The sequence below is a fragment of the Nestor notabilis genome, unplaced genomic scaffold (genome assembly GCF_000696875.1).
Source record: "Nestor notabilis isolate BGI_N333 unplaced genomic scaffold, ASM69687v1 scaffold4452, whole genome shotgun sequence".
NCBI lineage: Eukaryota > Metazoa > Chordata > Aves > Psittaciformes > Psittacidae > Nestor > Nestor notabilis.
In genome coordinates this window covers 129,593-142,528 of record NW_009917749.1, presented here as the reverse complement: position 1 = coordinate 142,528, position 12,936 = coordinate 129,593, and positions in this window count along the sequence as shown.

Sequence of the window (12,936 nt, the reverse complement as noted above, 5' to 3'; positions counted from 1 at the left end):
CAGTTCTGGGCACCCACCTCTGTTACCACAGGATCAAACTCTTCAGTTTGCATTAAGACTTGTCAAGATACTCCAGCCAGGTAGGAGTTTGAACCTGCATATTATATTATAGTGCTTTATTATTATGGCAGTTAGGAATGTAGGGCATCACTTTTTATCGAAAGCTGATAGAGTTATTGCCAGTAAACTCAGTTGTGCTAATTGTTAGATTTTTAAGGGTAATGTCTTTTCATTCCATAGATAAGACAGGCTAAGTGTGTGCAGAGTCACCGTGGCTTGGCTAATGAGCAGTAATTTGTTAAAGGAGCAATTAATTTCAGAAAGCAGTCCATACTTTCCCTAGCAAAATGAGGGATAGAGCCCACACTTCAGTTTCTACAATGCTCCTGTCACTTGTGGTGAGGAAGAATTTCTCTTTTTCTGATCATTTCTAGTCACTAAAACACAATGTGGAGAAGTTACAACACCAGCCACGTGGTAGCACAGATACACGTAAACTGGCTGGTTTCTACTCTGACAAAATGCAATGGCCACATATCAATGCCCTCTGGATGACCAGGGCAATGGCCCTTTTCCCCTCCTGTTTCAGTCTCAAGGCAAACAGCAGCCTGCCGTCAGCAGCAGTCCCTTTTGACACCCAGCTAGGTTTAAAAGAGCCCAGCCACAGCAAGGAGCAAGGCTGCAAAGTTCCTCTCCAAGACAACTGCATATCAAGTAGAAATCACACAAGCACTCTTGATAAACAGCAGGCAGCCCTGCTCCTGCCAGCTAACAGGATTAATCTAAATGCACACAGACACAGCTGGGCAAAATCAAAACATCGAGCAGAGACTAAATTACACCACTTAATGGCAAAATGTCTTCAAGGCTCCCACTCCGTCCACTGCCTTTGCCCTTCTGCTGCAGCCATGGCAAGGAAGGGAAGCTGCATCCCTGCCCCTCCAGCCCTTGGTCAGCACTAGTTCAAATGACAGGCAGGCCTTAGAGGTGAAACCCAACCACACAGTTCTTATCAGAGCAATGGGCAGGAGACCCAGGTCTTCGTGGACCCAGAGTCACAGCTGTTGAAGGGTCAAGAGATTAGCTTTTGAAGCAGTAGTAATGGCAAGGTTTCTTACAAAGGGAGAGGGCATGGCTCTGTGGTTAAGACCACAAGATGCTGAGGCTCTTGTGGCTCTGCTGCCAACCAGTTAATGCCAGAGTTACCCATTGCAGCACTGAGCCTGTGGTTCACCCAAACCACAAGAAACAGGCTTTAACACCACAAGAAAAACCTCCACACATTGCAGCAACAGAGGTGAAATAAAAATAAGAATTGTATGTTCAAAAGGGTAATTTTTACATAGATGAAAATAAAAGCCACTGAAGCAGCGTGACACAAGGTTCCTTCTCCCCCCGGCACAAACTAGTGGATCCTGAGATTGAAAAAGATGGAGAAAACCTGTCACTTTCCCCATGCTGAGGTCCCTGCCTCTACAGTGGAAGGGAGATAGGAAATGATACAGCTGCAATCACGACTGTGATTTGAAAATGAAATTCAGGCACAGGGATTGCCTTCCTGACTCCATACCTCAATTTCATCCTGCGCACATCTCATTTATCTTGGTTCTCCCAAAACTCTATATAGAATTAAAGAAAAATGTAGCTGTCATGGCTAGTGCTCCAGCATCAGTTTCTCAGTTTATGGTGCTGTGGGTCAGAAGATGCAGAAAGTATTACAGCAGGCACCAGCTGGATGTATCCAAGCAGACAAACATGTGAATGCTGTAAATGGTTTGGGTTAGCTCTGCCCCATAGCCAGATCTCATTTAGAACCAGTAATGAAGGCCTTGTGTGGGCTGGCTGCATTCAGTTGTGCTCACTAGAAACAAGACTAGCAGTCATCTATGAAGTAATTGCCTGACTCACCTCACATGAATTTTTCTAACAATCAGAAGCTGAATCTCCTGTCCCCAAGAGCAGAGAGATCTCAAGATGACCAAGAAAAGGTCATATCAAGCTATGGCAAGCTGCCCTCCTACTGGCTACTAATCCAGGACAGGTTATGAACTCCGCGCCAACTCTAAATGCAAGTGAGCTACTTCCAAGTGTTTCCTAGTGATACCTGTGCACTGAAAGGGAATATCCTTCATTCTTCAGAGACCATGGTAACGTCTGGTATACCATGGGGCAAAACAAATTTCCAGCTCAAAGGATGTTATTTTCTTTTACCTTATTCTTTTCTTTTCAGAGCATTTATTATTTTGCTTTTTCAGCTGCTAAAGCATTTACCAGTCTGGAAGCAGGTCCCTGGAAAAGATAGAGCTGAAGCTCAAGCAATGTAGAAACTCACTTCTGTGCAAGTGGCTGTTTCCTCTTTAAGGATAATTGTAAGTCTGTACTTCATAGCAGAAGGGAAAGATGCTTTCTATTTAAAGCAGAAGGGTTGAGAGTTCAGGAAAGGAGGATGAAGAAAGAGGGAGGAAAGGTTCTTGAAGATGTAGGGAGTTGAGAGTGGGGATAGGCCGGTACTTGGCAGACAAGAAATCACACAGGGCAATTTGTACCAAGAACTATTCTGACCCATTTTAAATCAGTTCTTTAGAGTCTCCCCTGAGGTATCACAGTAATTTCCTTCAGCTTTTACTCAAAGGCCAGACTCTCCTTTAGGCAACTTCTTTTTCATGGGTTGTTTGGGTTGATCTTAAATGGCAATTGCATTACCAGTAAGACCAGTTTCCTTTATTTCTGCCAATCAGCACGTTACAAACACTGTTACCTGCCACAGAACACAAGGTTCCTGCCTGGGGCTTTTGTTTCAGCAGCTTTTAAACCCCCAAGTCCCATGTAAACTTGATGCAATGGCCAGATCCCCAGCTAGGCTGTCTACCACACCTCACAGGAGCCTTGTGCAGCAATTCAATGAAGAGCCTGTTTGGCGTCAGCTCAGGGCTGCAGAGCAGGATGCTCTTTGTCCTGGGTCACTCTGAGCTCTTCACTAAGGGACCACTGTTCAAAACATGCCTAAGTACCTTTGTGTGTCTAGCCTATAAGTCTGTCCACGTGCCATGACTCCACCAGAAAATGCTGTGCATTTCTATGGCATTCTGAGGATCTTGCCTATTATTCCTTCCTCCATTATATATTAAGCAGCACTTGTTAAACTGCTCTTGTCAGGCATTTCTAGTTTTAACTACTCACACCACATCTATGTCCATGTGCACTGTGATCAGAGACATCAGACTGCTGATCATCTTTAAGACCCTTCTTTTTCCCCTTTCTCTCATATTCATCTTAACAGAGTGGTGTTTATCTGTTCTTCCCCTTTGCAGCATATTTGAAAAACAAACCCTGACAAACAATGGTTTGCTTTGCATGTATTTTTCCTTCTTTCCTAAGAAACCAGAGACAAATCTCACAGTCCCAGAGCAAACCAAGAAATCCTGCAGTACAAATAGCTAAAAATATTTTTTACAATAGTTATCTTGTTATTTACATATTTGTTCCCAGCCTCCCCATCTAATTAGACTCTGAATCCCATATTCACTTATGCTGGCAGATAGCTCCATTGTTTTCATGTTTTGGGTCTGTGACTATCTGCAGAGCTACAGTATAATCCCATTTACGCTTCTGGTAGGCAAAACCAAAGAGAACTGAATGCCCAAGTGAGGAGGAGCCTATTTGCAAAGACTGAGGATGGCCAAGGCAATTCTAATGCAATTGGTGCTATGGACTCAGATATGATGCAGGGCTCAAATATGGGACAAAGGCAGACCACCTCATTCATAGGCCTTTTGGATCACATGAGCCAGGAACTTGGCAATTACAATGCAATCCAAAGAGAAGTTACTGGGTACCAAAAGAAATAATACCATTGGCAAAATCTGTAGATTCAAGTGGAAACATCAGTAGGAAACGACAAGGACAACAGATGCAGGAAGAGTTTCCAGCAGGTTATACAAGGACTTGGATTAACCATGTGTTAAGAACTTCAGTGAGCTGCTGTCTCTGCATGTGGACAAAGCTGAGGGGAAGAGAATCAGATCATACATGAGCTGTCCCCTATGTTTGCGCAAGATGAAGCAAACAACCTTGAAGCAAAACTGGAGCAAATGTGGCTGTTGCTTCATGGCTCAGATAAATTATGGGCTTGCAGAGAAGCCAAGACATGCTCGGGAGGAGCAGTCTTTGGGATGCAGCCACAGAATCACCAGTTCAGTAATCAATGCAAGGCATTTGGCATGACAGCTTCTCAGCTGGATTTGTGAGCTGGGTGTTGGCCAATCGTTATAGCTCCAAGCATCTTAGCAGGGATGTGGTCATAAATCAGTAAGCTCCCAGCCCAGCAGCAGGTTGAGTAGCAAGGACCACACCAACTAACATGAATGCTCAGCAAAGAGCATTGGGGGATTTTCCCCAAAGCATGATATAAGCATAACAAATAAGAGAGAGAAAAATGCCCGAGCAAGCCCTTAGAATAATCCTGAGTTCTCTTCTCCACAAAGTTGAGCAGCTACATCTACCTTCCTGGCAGCTGAGTGTCTGTCCCAGTATCAGGTCAGGCTTATTGCTGTTGCATCTTCACAGATTCAAAAGTAAAATCATATTCTGTCAAATTAGATGACTTGGTTTTGATTAAGGGTGAAGGGGAAGGGGAGAGGAAGAAGCTGCGAGAAGACAGCACAAAAATTAAATGATCTGAAAAGAGATGAATTGAGAAAATTTTCTTCTAACTCATTGCCTGTTTCCCTGCCATGTGAAAGGATGATAAAATCTATATCTGAGGGATAGAAGCAAGCGTGCTTCAACAGCGTGTGCAAAATCCATTTGCCATTCTGGCATGAAAGGGGCTACTGAGATGTGTGGTATTAACTGAGCCTTTATCTGATATCCTGCGAACTTTTGAAAGTCTCTTTCTACCCACAGGAGGGTCAACAGCCACTAGTAGTGTGGCTGAGATAGGGCTGTGCTGCTGGCACACATCTCCCATCCTGGCATTGTGTCTGGTACAGAAATAAACTTATAAGGTTAGGGTTTCTCTCCTGTTGCTTAATGCATTAGGCAAAAAAGCAGCCAAGAAAGAACCCTGATGTGCCATGGACTAACATGAGAGGAGGTAATGGCTGAAGACATTAGCTAGAAGCTAAGGAAATTCTGTCTCCCTAGTCTTGACCTATTTGGTTTCTAAAATGCAGCATGCAAATTACCTTGATTTTTAAGAGATGCTCCAGGGATGTGCACTGGCTCAAGGGGCAGATAAGAGACCACAAAGCCTTTCCACCCGTAGGTTAGCAGCAAACCTGTCCTGCTTTGTTAGCAGCAGGATGTCACAGGGGGCTGATAACCTTGTAATTGGCATGCAAGTTTTAGGCTGCACAGTACTAAACCTGTAATAGGGGAATTGTAAAGGAGGCAGCAGCATCAATTATTGATTCCAAATAGAATTAATAAAGAATGAACATTTACTACAGCTGATAAAATGTTCCATGCAGGATGTTTATCCTCAGTACAGCAGCAGAAACAAGACAATAACATGCAGGGGTTGTTTGGCATCCCCTTTATGCCAAGCAAGACATGATGCCTTGTTTCTCACAAGAAGAAAGACTATGGAGCTGCACAGGATACAGAGTTGGTTTCCATCATGTAATCAAACTAGAGCCATGCAACTATCTGGTGCAAGTGTTGGGCTTCAGTGCAGTTGCCCACCCTTATAGATCATATATGGGGAAGTGACCTGTTGCCCTACCCCTTGCAAACCAGCTGCAGATTTGCAGACAGACCTTGCAGCAGCAGCTCTGCACCAGAAGAACTGGCCAGATTCTCTCCTCAGGTAAATAAGCCCCCTGCTCAGAAGGCAGTGGTGAGGTTTAGGTTAGGGTTGAATAAGGCAGCGGAACCTGAAAGCCCATTCAGGCTTGTTGCTGGTTAGATGAGCATAACCACGTCCTGTCAGAAGAGATGAGTGGCACTTGGGGTTTGGTGGTGTGCTTTACTGAGCTTTCAGGAGAAGCAGTCTTTCCCTTTGCCATAGAATTTTAATAGCAAACCTCTCTCTGGGTGTTACTGCATTTCAAGGCTGCACTGTGTTCAGGCTCAGGATTTCTTTCTTTTGAGGTTAAGACAATTTCTCATTTAGCTTGGGTAGAGAGATGCTTCCCCAGGCAAAGCCTCTCCAGAGACCTCAGGATCTACTCACTGTGGACATGTCCAATGATGATAGGTTTCGTTCTCCATCCTCTTGGTGTGCATGTGCTAGCACCTACCTAAATATTGTCAGTGCACATAAATCTACGTAAATTAACTCCCATACGGTAAAACTCTAATAAACAGAAAATAACAGATTAAGGATAAAGGACTGCATTGCATCAAGTCTGTGCTATTCTTTGAATTCTGTTGAAGTTACTCTGGTTTACACCACCTGATGGCGTAATGCAAAGATTCTCCCATTGCCCTGAGCCAGGATGGTTTATGACCTAGTTCTGTTTATTTGCACCCACAAACTAAACTAACCTGCATTATGAATTATAGCAAAGGGAGGGGATATTTTTCTCCTTCTTCCAGAAAGCTTTACATTCATCAAAGTTAATTGTAATCGGCTGTTAGCACCCATAAATAATCAGATATATTGCTGAGACACAGAATAAATCCACCCAAATTATGGTAATGAGTAGGATTTTCAAAAAGTTTAATCAAAATTGTGATACAGAATCACAATCAGCAGAAAACTGCCAGTTCTTAAAGCTCCCCTGTCTGCAGTCATCACAAAACTCCTAAAACCAGGAAACGGTGGAGGCTTCAAGGGTTGGATGTTGGAAATTAAATCAGCAAGGCACTAGTCTCCTCTATGTATCTTCAGGACTCTATTTATGTTGCCATCAGCATTGTGACCGGAGTACCGTATGTCTTGCTGCTGCTTAAACAGGACCCTAGGAATGATGACATAAGCACAGGATAACAAGGTTTGGGGCATCTATTCTAGACATGGTTTTATACTGCCCTCCTCCTAACGACCTTCCTATTGCACAGTAAAGAACAGCAGTAGTCACCTTGCTTGGGCTTTTCCCCCTTATCCTGTAGCTCCAAACACAAACTCAGTTTCAATCCATCACTCCTGCTAAAAGCCCTGTTTTTCAGGTCAGGTCCCATTTTCTCTTATAAAGGTTTGAATGAAGATGGGTGCCCCACAAGGCCAGGGTGATATCCTCCCTTCTACATATCAAGGGGCAGAAACTCCCCCAGTCCTCATCGGCTGTGTGATAAAAGAAAAACTACCAGTGCATCCTCCTGCTGCCATTGTTACTACAGCTGTAATAGCAGGAAATTGCCCATGTAGACAACATTCACAACCAATTCTGTGAATTAGATGATGGGATTGTAATTTCATGTCTTATGATGTCAGGGAGTCACAGTAAACTCAATTAAAAGCTGAGACCAGGAGAAAGAAAAGAACAGAAAGAAAGGAGAGGGGGACGTGTGTATACATATATATGTATGTCTCTGTGTGTCTGGGACAGAAATGATGATTGGTGTCCCTGTGCCCCACAATAGGAAGTATCTGCTTTTGATGAAAAAAGGGGGATTCAGAATGTGCTGAGGAAAACCAGGACCATGACTGGGAAGGAATCCAGCTGACAAATTACATTGAGAAAAGATCCTTCCAGGCGCAGGAGGCAACGAGTTGCAGTTCTGATTGAATAGACTTGTTAATAAAAATACACTGAACAAAAAATGAAATAGAGAGCAAATCCTTTCAAATAAGATTTCAGTCCTGACTTAAATCCATGGCTTCATTTATGTGCTCCCCTGTCCTTGCTCACTCAGCAGGACAATAGAAGAAAATAAGAGAGGTGCAAACAGACTGAAGTCTGTCATGTCCCTCCCCAGGATATAGCTGGGGTGCAGAGGTGGGGGGGACTCGGGGGGGTAAGTCATAGCAGTTTTAAAATATCTTTCCCCTCCCTTTGCTTTAAAGTTACAGCTTGTTTTCCTGGAAGTGAAGACAGGCATAAGGCGGCAAATCTTGCTCACTGTATTATGTACATATCTTTGTCCCATAACAGGACAATGTTGCATCTTTACAGCAGCAACATTGGTCTCAGCCCTGTGTTTCTCCTGCTTTTGTGTTTTCTGCTACGTCAGCACCCTAGAAGTCCATGGCAGGTCTCCACTGTCGGGTATAATGGCTAGAGAGCTCTGTTAGCTAGGAACAGGAGCTCCCTCAACTTGTGTTGGGGCAGGAAGAGAGCTCTTTCTGTGGTGACTTTTCCCGAGGACCTTTCTGGGGACTCTATGAAGCACCAGCTTGTCTGTGCTTGCTTCATGTTGCTGCTTGGACCGCTGTTTTCCTACCTTCTTTGTCGCAGAAACATGGTGAGCACCACTGGAGGGCCCACATGTTGTTCGAAGGAATCTATCCTATATTTGCCACCCCCTGGAGTTAAAATATAATGAGATCTATAAATAATAAATAAATCAGCAATTCTTTTTCATGTCTTTAAAAAGGCTATTCTCTAAGGCTACAGAGCTTTTAGAATTTCTAATGGAAGTGCAAGGGGGGAGCTAGAGTGTTTCTTCTTTATTTTCAAGCTAAACACATGATTTGTGGAGGTGAAGCTTTAAGAAAAGAAAAGTCAAGGAGATTAAATGTGATGAAATTATCTCTTTCAGTCCAGTACAGAGGAAAGACAGAAGGAGAAAAGTGGACTTAGTTTCGCTCGGAACTTCTTAAGAGAAACATTTACTTCCACTAGACAAACAGATCAAGCTTTTTTTAATGCATCCATAACATGGCAATTCGAGCAACTCCTTTACATGCAACAGGGTGTTTGAAAACATGAGCTCAGTGTCTGACAGATCGATAAAGAGGGAGACTAAATGGGGAAGAAGAAACTGAGAGGTACTTATTAGCCTAGATCTTGTGAGTCTTTCTGTGTTTGGGAAACAGGACAGCCTGCCTTTAGGGTCATTCACTTCAATGTGCAGGGCATAGGGTATTAATAATACAAATCCCCCCATATCTGAAAGATTAATATACTAGGTCAATTCAAGCAAAATATCACAGATGAAACTAGTGCATCTGAGTTGAGGAAGAGCAAAAGAAAAGCCAATATCACACCCCCAGGTTCTGTCTGAGCAAAGCCTTCTCTGCTTCTTCCTTCCTAATGAGGCGTTTTACAATGCTGATGGGAAAACTCCCTGGTGGAATAGAAGCACCAAAGTGGGAGCTAGGAATACACTAAAATTTATATACAGTAAAATGAAGGCAGGCACACAGGAAAGGGAGCAAAGTTGGAGAAATGAAAGGGAATCAAGTTGACTTGCTCTACAGCACAGACCTCAATATTTGCAGTGTCTGTTTACTTCCATCACCCCCATGCTTCCCCCTAGAGAACAAGCCAAACCAATACACAGACCCATGTTTTTTATTTACTAGAACCTTCTATTCAGTTACACCTGGTCCAGCAGAGCCTTTTTTGCCTTTGTTTTCCTAAGCACCAGAACAACACTGCTAATCCTACAGAATAATATTAATGTAATCAATATGATTATGCCCATGAGAGAATGTCAGCGACTGTAAAACAACACAGCCAAAGGGATCCAGTAACAGAACAAAAACAAGGATAGGAGCTTATTTTTGGATTTGTTTTGTTCTTCTGTCATTTTCTATGCATTTTTTCTTTGTACTATGTAAAATAACAATAGATAGAACAGAATTCTTGGGCATTGCCAAAGAAAGCCAGCCTTTTGTTAAGGCTAAACACTAGAGACGCTCTAGCTTAAGTGTTGGCTCTTCGGGCAATTTAAAAACATACCCAAAGCTATGACTTCCCTGTTCAATCCCAGGTAAGTGCTGCCCAAGCTGCCTGTATAGTTCCACTCTGGCAGGGGAGACTGTCAAACTGAGCCTATTGCTGCTTGGCTGCGTGATGCAGGCAGAGCAGAATCTGAGTCTTGCTGTCCCAAGATAGCCTTTCTACATGGACTGTGAATGATTAGCACAGACCAGAGGCCTCGCTTATAGATGGCAAGCACTAGTATTTCTTTACACTTGAAAGGGCTTGAAACAAACACAGAACAAGAGTATCTGAGATCTTGAAAACACCACCCCACAAAACTCCAAGTGATTTTCTAGTGCTCCCACAGCCATACCTGGATAAGAACTTGAATGCTGTACTCATACTCTGAGACTGCATTTATGGAATAAGTTATTTCCAGCCAATCTGAAAGAACCTCGGGTTTCCTTTTGAAGGCATGGAGTTTTCTTCCTTGACTAGTGCTGAATGCAGGAGCTGGCAGGGGGGCTTTGCCACAAGCACAGCTGTGTCTGCACTTTGGGTTGCTAGGCAGGTTCTTACAGCATAATCCTCACTCTGATAATAGCTATCAGCCACCCAGCTCACAGCTGCATTGCTAAGAAAACTTCTGTTTAAGTTCCCCTTTTGGGGGTCAGCATCTCCTAGTCGGCACAGTCAGTCCCTTCAGTCTTTGCCTTTGCTTCATCTCATCTCCATTACTACTTCTTCTAAAAGCTCTGAGATGGTCCCCAGAGGCCATACAAGAAAATAGAAATTGAATGAAGATTAAAATGCTGATCCAGAGCTGTTAATACCCCTCAGGAATTACACTAACATCCACTTGGACTGAATCCCATCTGGATAACAGCAAGAAATGTTCAAGAACAAGCCCTGAAGGTTAGTCAACATACTAGCTTTCTCTAGATCTCATGTCCTCTTTGACTTTCACCCCTTTTCCCTGGCATTGAGGAATAGTCTTGAGACCATATGTAGTAAAGGTCTGACACAGGGCTTTGGCCAGGTAAAAGCTGCCCCTGCTCTGGAGGCTGTATGAGCCATGGACTGAGAAAGCCTGGACACACTGCCAGGACATGACAGGGTCCCGTGCATCACTGTCCAAGTCCCCTTGCCTCCCTGAGAGGAGAAAGAGTTATAGCATAGCAAGGAAATCAGTGCCATTCAAAAAGGGCTGGATTCAAATGGTTCAGAAACAGGGAGAGCTACTCAGGTGAGCAGGAGAATTTGGGTTGCCCCTTAAATAGGATTAGAAACTTAAAAGGCAAGGTTCAGCCCTGCCAATGGAGATAGCTCTGGCACAGAGATGTGTGCATTCATCACCCAGCAACCTTATCCAGCAACTTTTTAAACCAGCAGAAAGAAATGGGCACTTATTAAGTGTGGTTCATCTCCTCCTGAGATGAGCTCTTTGCCTGACTCACCCAGAGCTTCGCTTTGGACAAGGCATGGTGCTATGCTCCCTGCTTCTGCTGTGCTTCTGCCCTCTTTCCTATCTGCAGGCAGTTCACTATTTGCTTCACCAGTTCAGCACATTCTCTTTTAATGCCTTTGTTTTTGTCATAGATTTTTATGTGTGTGAGCACTTGTTAAATCTGGGCAGGAATGTGTTTGAACGTTTAGCCAGATTAGCCTGGGTTTTATTTATTCTTGCCGAGACGTGCACTCCAGCCCTGGCTGACATTATATTAGTTGTTTCTGTTCCATTATCCATTTACAAGGGGGTAGGTGGGGGTGTGGGGGATTGTGCATGAAATGAAGAAAGCCTCATATGCCTTGCAAACGTGTTTTATCTCCCCATTGATTCCTCACCAGCCTGTTCCAGCACCAACAGCCCCTTTGAGCTGGTAAACCTGATGCTTCTTGCCTCTCCCAATTACTGTCCCTGTCCAGGACCTTCCTGATTCCCTTCTCCATCCTCCACCCTGGTCCCTTCTGAATTCCTCCTTTTCTCCGTGACCTGCCAAGGTCACCCTCCTCAGTGTCCATGTTGTGGGCAAATCACTTCTTGTATCACATCCTTCTCTTCCCTGTTTCAAAGCCTACCAGTCCTCAGTATCAGCCCTGCAATCTGCAGTCATGGGGTTCAGATCTCCATCAGCCCTCCTCCAAAAGCTTGCTAAATTCCTGCTAATCCCAATGCCACAAATGAGCAGTGTCACTCTGGCTCTGATAGCCTGTGCTCTCATGCTCTCGCTGGGAAGCCACAACCAGCTATCTCCAAACTCTTGGTCTATACACTAATACTTATGTTTATGGGCTCAGGGTGGGGTGAATCTGGGATGCAGCAGAGCTGCCTATGGCAGTGGCCTGATTGTACCTTCCTGCTTTTTGGAGTAATAAAAGTAGCAGCTACCAGGTGCCTCTTGCTGCCTTTCTGTGCTGGCAGGTTATTTATATGCTAATTTCTTGCCTGTGTTTGCTACTTATACACAAGATAACAAAACCTTCCATGAAGATGGGATGGGGGAGAGGCATGCAAGAGCCTTTTGATCCAGCTAGGAGAGTTAATACAGTATTATTCACAACCAATTAGACTTTTTCAGACAGGAAGGGATAACTATATACTGAGACACAGTTTGTTAAACTGAGATTGCAGCTGGGACCTGGGGAAGGCAGAGAAGAAAAGCCCCTAGAAAAGCATTCAGTTACAATTAGACCATATGAAGACCAAAGAAACACCTTCTCTGTGATTTTTGTCTTTATTTACTGTGGTGCAATGTGTATCCCCAGTTTCTGGACCCTGCTTAAGTTAGAGCGCTATCTAGCTAAGTGCATTTTCAGCCAAGCTACCTGGAGCCCTCTCCAGACTGGTAGTGTCTTGCTGAAGGTAGCTCACAGCCGAGTCCTCTCTGTGCCTTTGCAAAATAAGCTTTGATTAACTGAAATGTAGACATTTGAAGATCCTTAGATGACAAGTATTAGAGTGGCTATGAGAAGAGTAGATTCACAGGTCTGAAGAGGCCACACTTACCATGAAAACCCACTTTCTACCCAGAATAGGCTGCAATTTCTCTATGAGCAAAATTATATCATTTTTAAAGCCCATGATCAAAGTTAAATTCAGAGAGGTCCTGGGTCCTTAAAAAAAATCCTCTCAGCTGACCATTACTGCTAAGAGTAGCACCTGCAAACACTGCCCTCGAAC